The sequence below is a fragment of the Mytilus galloprovincialis genome, chromosome 11 (genome assembly GCF_965363235.1).
Source record: "Mytilus galloprovincialis chromosome 11, xbMytGall1.hap1.1, whole genome shotgun sequence".
Lineage (NCBI taxonomy): Eukaryota > Metazoa > Mollusca > Bivalvia > Mytilida > Mytilidae > Mytilus > Mytilus galloprovincialis.
Window position 1 is genome coordinate 55,521,455 of NC_134848.1, and position 8,968 is coordinate 55,530,422.

At 32.1% G+C, this 8,968-nt stretch overlaps 1 long non-coding RNA gene across 1 annotated transcript; it reads left to right on the top strand.

Annotated features, from left to right (window-relative positions):
* Positions 1 to 4,765: 4,765 nt before the first annotated feature.
* Positions 4,766 to 6,819, top strand: LOC143051244 (uncharacterized). The gene is made up of 2 exons (XR_012970668.1): positions 4,766 to 4,866; positions 6,398 to 6,819. It is a non-coding gene; the product is annotated as an uncharacterized LOC143051244 (long non-coding RNA).
* The last annotated feature ends 2,149 nt before the right edge of the window (positions 6,820 to 8,968 follow it).

Consider the following 8,968-nt stretch of genomic DNA (forward strand, 5'->3'; position numbering starts at 1 on the left):
TTTGGAAAATAAACATTAACTTCAATTCCTGTCAGTTTGTATTTGTCCAATCAAATCCCAGTATGTATTGAAACTCCGCCTACGATTGTTTGAAAACATCCAAGCGAACATAGCAAGCAAGTCAATCAAAGTTTTTTTTGCATGCTTTTATAGAAGAGCTGTACTATATAATGCAAGGAAGCGTTTAAGTCTTTCGCCAAAAAATACTATCAATTTCTGTTTGTCCTATTTAAACTTCCGTACCATTTCCTTCCATTCATGATCATTAAATTGAACTGTAAAATATTTCTTGGTACCTTCTTAATTCCTTTATGAGTCTTATGTAAACATAATTATGACAATAACTGTTGTGAGAACAAGATTCACTGCACACTTTTAAAGTTCTGCTTCATCAAACATTAAAATGTGAACTTAAGTTTTGAGACTTTTTTAATCTACACGATTGGAATTTTTGTATATATGAGAACATGGTTTATCTATTAGTTGAAAATGCGGCTTTGAACTAGCTTTCAGTACCTGTAAGCATTCGTTATTCAATAATGTGTGTCTTTGTGTTATTATTTTATGTAATAAATTGTTGTGTTGATACACCACTGTAACAATGAAGGAGGAAATGAGGAGGGTTGGTTGGGTGGAAGTGGGGAGGGGTATGCGGAGCGCTAACAAACATGTCTATGCGGCATTGGCTTTGATCATTGTTGAAGCATCAATGTAAGGGGCATTTAAAATATCTTAATAAAACTATTCTTATTTTAGATACTATATATTGTTATCTGATATTGGACGAAAGATGTTGCCCTTTTATGTAATTATTTAATACAAGTTACGATCATTTCAAAACACATATTAAACAGCCAAATGGATGCACAAGAGCTAAAATAGGAGTCATAGATCCTATTGACAACAATTATCTGCCCAATTTTATTGATTTTGTAACATTTGTTTCAAATATGACCAACTTCTTATCCAAAATCACCAGCACCGTATCAGGACCCACCAGCACAATGACAGGACCCACCAGCACAGTATCAGGACATGAATAAATTGAGAAAATGCTAAATTTTAATAAATTGCAATGTTTTTTCACAAAATAGTTTTGTCGCGTGGATTGCGGTATAGAAAGCGGACTCTATGAGCATTTTTGTTTTATTTTTTCAGTTCGAGATTTTCTGAAAATGAGCATTTTTGTGTTACGCTTACTGAAAAAGTTTAGAGGGTCAACTTTTTAATGGTTTACATATGAACCCATAAGAAACAAAATTGAAAAATCTCAACCGTTTTCTTCCATTTTTTATGAGTGAAAACGTCAAAAATCATTATTTTCGTCTTTGTTTACATTTTTTCATTGATCACCAGCACCCGTCAGGACCAAATCACCAGCACAGTACGTTCTCTCGCAGGACAACCATACCCACCGTGAATATACAATATTTAAAATAATCACCCAGCCAAACAAGTTGACTTATGAGACACTGTAAAAATATATTACAAAGTTATAAACATGTATTATAATAACCATTTAAAAATTGCACGTAAATATTAAGCCATTTTATTGCTTACAGTTCAGTAGAAATATATACACAACCCTAACATACTATTTGGCTAACTGTGAACTCATCCGTATTCACTGTTTCTCCTAAATGGCCGCTGGGAAAACTAAATAGTTCTGAAGCATTCGTTTCGTTTCGCTTTTATTCCCTTTAGTAGTTTACAGGTACCCCTCTATTCGCCCCTTTTCCATTTTTGATATTTTAATCAAAAATTTAATAAATCAAACTTTCTAAAAGCGAAATAATCAAAACGGCACGTTACGATTAGTACTTTCAAAGTTTGGTTAAATATCTAAACTATCAAAAAATGCAATTTAGAATTTTTAAAATTTTAAAAATTTGGTAAACATTTCAAAATTTCTAAATTTTTGAAATATTTGGAACTTTGATCAAAATTTCAAAAATCAAAAATTCGAAAACTTTTTAATATTTTGAATTGATAAGTGTTACACGGACCGACCTACTAAGTACTATTATCTTTTCATTTATCAAAAATATAATTCAAGCTGATAAGAAATATTTTACAAGAACAAAGCTCTATGCTTTTTCTTAGATCTATATTATGGAGAGTAAAAACACAACGAATTAATCTTTTGATAATAAATAAAAAAATGTATGGACTTTAGCGGTGCTTTTTTGTGGACTTTAGAGGAACTTGTTATTGTGGACTTTAACGGCGTTTTCTTGTGGACTTTAGCGGAGGTCATTTTGTGGACTTTAGCGGAAAGTTTGTGGACTTTAGCGGCGTTGTGGACTGTAGCGGAGATTTGTTGTGGACTTTAGCGGTGTTGTGGACTTTAGAGGAATTTTTGACTTTAACGGTGCCACAATGCTCAAATAAAAAAAAAAAAAAAAAGGCCAAATAAATTACAAACTTGACGACCATTGAGGACCACAAATTCATAAAAGTGTTGCCAAATACAGCTACGGTAATCTATTCATGAGGTTGAAAAGCCTTTTCATTTAACACTTCAAAGTATAGTAAAATTATTTGCTAGTTTGTTAATTCAAACCCAGTTTTTGAAGGATTTCGTGTTAGTCAGTCGTTAGTTTCATATGTCATGTTTTGTTGTTCGTCTGTTTGTCATTTCTTGTTTAGCAATAGCATTGTTAGTTTATTTTCGATCGCGACTTATGAGTTTGGATTCCCTTTGGTGTCTATTGTCTCACTTATTCACCACTGGTTTATACCCTAAAGTAATATTCGTTTACTCCTTTCTCGTCTTTAAAACTATTATGAATAAATGTGTACATGTAATAATATATGGTCAGTATAACAGACGGGTAATGTCTCGAATTTCCAAAGCAAATATTTATACATAGTTGAAAAAAAAAATACATGTACATGATGTATCGACCCATGACACATAATGACGACACGTACACACCAAAATGAAAAGGCCAAGGGAAATGTCAAGGTAAAAGTGAAACCCTCATAAAAACAAAACCTAACAACTAACTGCACAATTTAAACAACTCTTACAATGTACATATGTTTGAATGCGTTCTTTTAGCTATGTCTGTTCATATAGAACTCGACAGATTAGTTTGGACGTTTGATTGAAGTCTCATTGACATGTACCGAACAGATATTTTAATTCAAAACAAACTTGGATTGAGCGTTGCCTCATTGCTCATACTACATATTTTTATATCTAATTATCATCCTCAATCTCCAAAGAATATTCAAAACGCCTCTCAATGTCCTGTCATCGCAAAAGATAAGGTTCTATTTGTATCAGATAGTTGTCCTCGAGCAGTCATAAAATATGATTACATCAACTGCGTTTTATTCGAATACAATCAGACAATTATCCTTGACCTACCACATAGTTTGAATAAATCAGTGCATTTAGGTGTCGATTATAATCTATTAATCATCTACTTACATTATATCATATTGTAAATACGTATATCTGCTTTAGATAGGGACAAGAGTGCTTTTTAGATAAAGTGTCGTTAACTTCATATTTTTCGATGGTTTAAATATAATTTTTAACGTTAGGGGATACGTGTACATATACATAGGATGAAGGAGTGTTAAAACTACATCCAATTAAATTGTATCCTCCAAATTTAAAGCCACTCTTATTTCTGCTATAGAATTATATTTTGAAAGCAATAATCCTTAAAAATATAAATGCTTTAGTAAGATTTTTTTAGTTTGATATTATTTGAAGCCAGGAATATTTTAAAACGAGATTACCCATCTTGCATCATATTTCTATGATTCAAAAAATCCACTTTATTATTTTGCACATTGTGGATTGAAAAAAATGAAGATGATAAAGAGAATAGACGAATGAATTGGAGACCTTTTTACCCTTATTATAGATAAGCACACATACTGATTAAGGGCGTTGGTTTTAAGAAAGTACCGGGATTGTTGCCCTATGCGTGAATTGGAAACGTCAAGCCATGAAAAAGATTTATTCGAGTGAATTACAACCGTCATATCTCTTAAATATCTATGTAAACTTTTATTTTCTACGGTACTAAGCTTATGATATTCGCAATGTTCAAGGTCAGGTATTTTTCTTGCTTTTAAAATACTTGACGTTCGAATTAAGGAGGCCACAAAAACCCCCAGAAATATTGAATATCTAAATGATACCGATTTCATTGCAATCTTCGTTAGTTTGTTTGCACTCTTTGTGTGTTTTTAAGGTGCATTTTCTTGTTTTTTTCGAACGCAAAAAAAAATGTTTTAAAAAAAATGATTTAAGACTAAACGATTAAAATGTTACATACAGTTTGACAAAATCTTTTTAAATTATCTTTTAAGTTTTTCTGTAAAGCAGTTTGAAAATAACATCAAAATTATCAATTTTACTGCGACACTTCTACAATACATGTCTCTTCAGTGATGCTCGAGGCCGAAATATCTAAAATCCTAAACTATTCAAAATTAAAAATGTAACAGCTGATCAAAACAAAACGGAAATAAGGATAGACAAATTGGTACAAAATTAGAGCATTCGCATTAGGGGAAATTTATATAATTTGAAAATTTATAAAAGCAAATTTCAGGCAAACAATATTGGAATTTTTATGCCAGCACCGGAGTTATGGCTACTTACGATGTGATATCCTCGGAAATTTTGTCTTTATTGGGTGAATCACAAACACACAACCACTTCATTCATAACAATTTATTTAATTCATCATTTTAAATATACTACAAGGACACATTATAATGATAGTATATAGTAAAATCTGAACCCACGTGACAATGATTCACAAAACATCACATGAGTTGTGTATTAGTAAGAATACATTATGTATTTGTTTTAGCGTAAAACTATAATACTTTAAGGTAAGATCGTTTATAGATACTCATAAAACTTCTACATCTTTTGAAAAGTAAATTAAAGAATTTCATCATCGTCACCTATTATTCATTTTACTAGTAAACATGGAAAAGTGTAAGACATTTTTTTAAATATCATATATGCTTAACAAAAAGTTACTTGATATAAGTTAAGCTGTGTCAATGAAAATTAGCGAAACGCAGATTTCAGTATCCTGATATATATTTCTCGTGTATTTGAACCAATGCGTAAAAGCACAGAACACTATATATTCGTATCTAAAAATATAAAGTCAAGGTATATCAATTATATGCATTTACATGATGTACATTTAATCCTTCCTGGTATAATGTAGGCGTATATGTTTAAAGGATATAAACATATAAACATGATAAACTAATAGTTAAAGTTATATTATAAGCTATATATCGTTATGTATCAACGATTTTTTTTTATATTAGGGAGCTACCATTTGATTTTTATGGGGGGGGGGGGGGGGGGGGGCTAGGATGAAATCTGAAAAAATAGGCAGGACAGGAGTTTTGAGTAAAAAAAAAAAGGCAGGATGAGACACTTGCAAAAAAAAAAAAAGTTAGGACGACAATTTAGGTAAATAAAAGTCAGGATAAACTAAAAAAAAAAAGGCAGGACTGAACAGAGTGAAAAATAAAAAGGCAGGACAACATTTTTCATCCTAGCCCCCCCCCCCCCCCCCATAAAAATCAAATGGTAGCTCCCTTACTAAGCATACAAATATTTAGATGTATAATTGCCAAAGAGTACTGGACAGATGCAAAGTCTTATTCAATTGTATTTGAAATTAGATCCCCCCTTTGGTGGATAATTTTTGTGGAAACTTAAGATTAATTAAATAGGGCATCACTGAAGCATGACTAAATTTAGTCCCTTCTTAAGCAGTCAGCTAGTGGACTTTATTGTACGGGGTATTGTAAAAATTTGCCATCAGTTGTAAAATGAAATTGTTTTTTAAGAACACAAATGTACTGTCAAAAAATGAACGATAACGTGACGGCAAATTACAAGGAAAAACGAAGTTGGACAATAATATAGAGATCAAATTTAGACAAATTGACAGTAAAAAAAAATTGACGAATGAATGTCGGAATGGGGTTTCTTATTTCTTTATTTTCAAACTATTTTATTTTATTTAACTTGCCCGTTATGATCTATTCTTTTTTTTTTGTTATTCATTCCGTGCCTTTTGTCCATTTTTCTCTTTTCTGTTAGCCTCATCCAGACCCTAATAAAAAGGGTGGTCTGTATTATGATTTTAATAAAAAAAAAAGTAGCCGAATGAGTGAAAAGGAAAAAAAAAAAACCCAACGCAATTTGTTTTCAAAAGATACCATAAACCAATTACTGCTATTCTGCATACTATAAACAAAAATTCAGCTTCACTTCTTTTCGTGATCTAATTCATTTGCGTATTGTTTGATTCCCAAATTCTTCTTGTTTTTCTTAAAAAATATATATTGCTTGGTTATTAATTTTAACATTATTTGGTATCTTTTTCAGAAAATCACCGTTAAAGAACTATGGGTAAAGGTGAAGGAGGCGGGGCTAAAGGTTGCCTGTCAGCTATCATATGGTTTCTTCTTATATGGTTTGTGGCGTGGCCATTAGCATTTTTACTAGCATGGTTTTACATATTCCTGTTGCCATTTGGAGCATGCATAGACCCTATCAGATCAATTAATGAACAATTAGTGCGCATATTGCAGCTTCCATTGACATGCGCACAGAATATGATAGATATGAAACCTATTTGTTGATATTTTTCAATGGAATAAGTGACGAAGATTTCATGCTTGTTATGCTATATGTAAATATTTGTTCATATAATTATTTATATAGATATTTGTTATTCGCATTATTTGTGTAATGCATGTATTATTATACTTTTATTAATTATCATCTTAATAAATTATATTTATTTATTTATTTTATTTTTGGTATTTTAACGCCAATTTTAAGTTCCGCTGTTGGGCTATTTCGTGGCGGCCATTTTTTTTGCGGAGAAAGCCGGATTGCCCGGAGAAAACACCGACCTTCGATAGGGAAACTGACAATCCTAGTCAATTAAGATTGGAGTCGCGTGCACTTGCACGAGCGGTGTTAGCTCACAACCTCAGTATTGACTGGCTTGTGATTACAGTAGTAACTACTTAGACCACTGGGCCACCGAGGCCCCCTAAATAAATTAAAAGTATGCATGTTTGCTCTTCATTCTAATAAGCAATCAATTTTGATCATTACGGATGCACATGTTTTATTTAATATATAAATAATGAGATGTGGTATTATTATAAATGAGACAGCTATCCACCAGAGTAAAGTGAATGTTAGCAACATTATCGGCAACAGTACAGCCTTCATCAATGAGAAAATCCATACCGTATAGACATTTATAAATGCCCCCAAATGAAGAATGTGAAACCAACAGAGTAGTTTATAAATTTTTCTTTTTACAAAAAGCAAATATAACAGACATATTAACTTCATTGATTGTCATTTGGTCTTAAGTGGAGAGTTGTCACATTGGCCTTTATTCCACATCTTCTTAATTTCATGTGAACCAACGACAACAACTGTACTACAGGTCCCAACGGGAGAGGTACATACATGTATTGAATGTGGCGAAGTTAATCCTGTTTGTCAGTGCTTAACCCTTCCCTACAATTGGACTAGTATGCATTTAATTATGTTTATGATATAAATCACCACGAGTGACATTTTATGATCAAAGGACACCACATATTTCTTGAGGTCATAATAGTCTTCATCAAAAAGAGTCTGTAGATTTACGAGATGATTTTGTTTATTTCATACAACAATTAATACAAGATAATGACTGGAAATGAAAGTTTGTTTGAAAGGAACAAAAGTTTGGCTTTGCAGTAGGTTATATGTTTACCCATCAGCGAGTTGTTGTATGGGGTCTTAAACGCGCATATAGCGAGACATTCTCCCCACAAGAGACATTTCATTTCGGTTAGACGTGGTTGCGTATTTATACATCCGAAACAAAGTCCAGATGGAAAAATGAAACAAACTATCGAAGATCAGCAATCTGCTACATATTTTTTAAAGAAAAAAAAACCACTACGAGGGAGATGTTCTCGAATTTGCATTGTCCATATTTAAGTTATTTATATGTTTTCCGCATATGATACGCTTTTAACTTTTAATTATTGCAAAATATGCTTAATATTAGAAAAAATAATACATACAGTAATGCATAACGTTTGAAGATGTAAATTCTAAAGGATAACCACAAGAATGATAGGTACGATGTCCCCTAGATTTCATTATTCTGGTGTTTTTTTTATAACAAGATCATTGTTCAGTTTTCTGTGCGAAGTGCAATACTGGTTCGTGTGGGAAAGGCAGGTGGTGCAATTTAAAAATAATAAGTTAGTTCCTCCTTCAATAGCTACTTGGGGACCCCTCAAATATTTGTAACAAGATTACTTTTACACGTTTACATCATGTATTGGTCACCATACGGCCTTCATAAATGAGATCAAATGATCAGATAAAAACACCACGACATAACAAAATGTGAACAAAACTAAATAGGATAATTTGTTGACAAATTTATAACAAATTGATTTACGAAAACAAACACGACACACTAAATTCAATCAAGGTACTTGGCTTGGTACATGCGCATAAAGAATGTAACAAGAGTATCTGGTTTCATGGCTTCTGCCGTGTGATGATATAATATACAATTATACCGTATATTCATAATGTACATGTACTTACAGAGAAACCTAAATGCATACTCTTTTGATAGATACAGTGGAGATCACTTCTAACCTCTCATTAAATCTGTCAGAATCTGTCAGGAGAACTGTTATAGGACAGTACGTAGAACTGTCAGCCTGACACCTTTTAGTCAGTTCTAGCTAGAACAGTTCTAACCTAGATCTGATTTGGTCAGTTTTACCTAGAACTAATTTGGACAGTTCTACCAACAGTAATATCTGTTTACGAGTAGTTTTCATACCTCGGACAGACCCGGGTTTAAAAAAACAATTTTGACCGCATCAATCTAAACTGACATTATTTGCACTTTCTTTC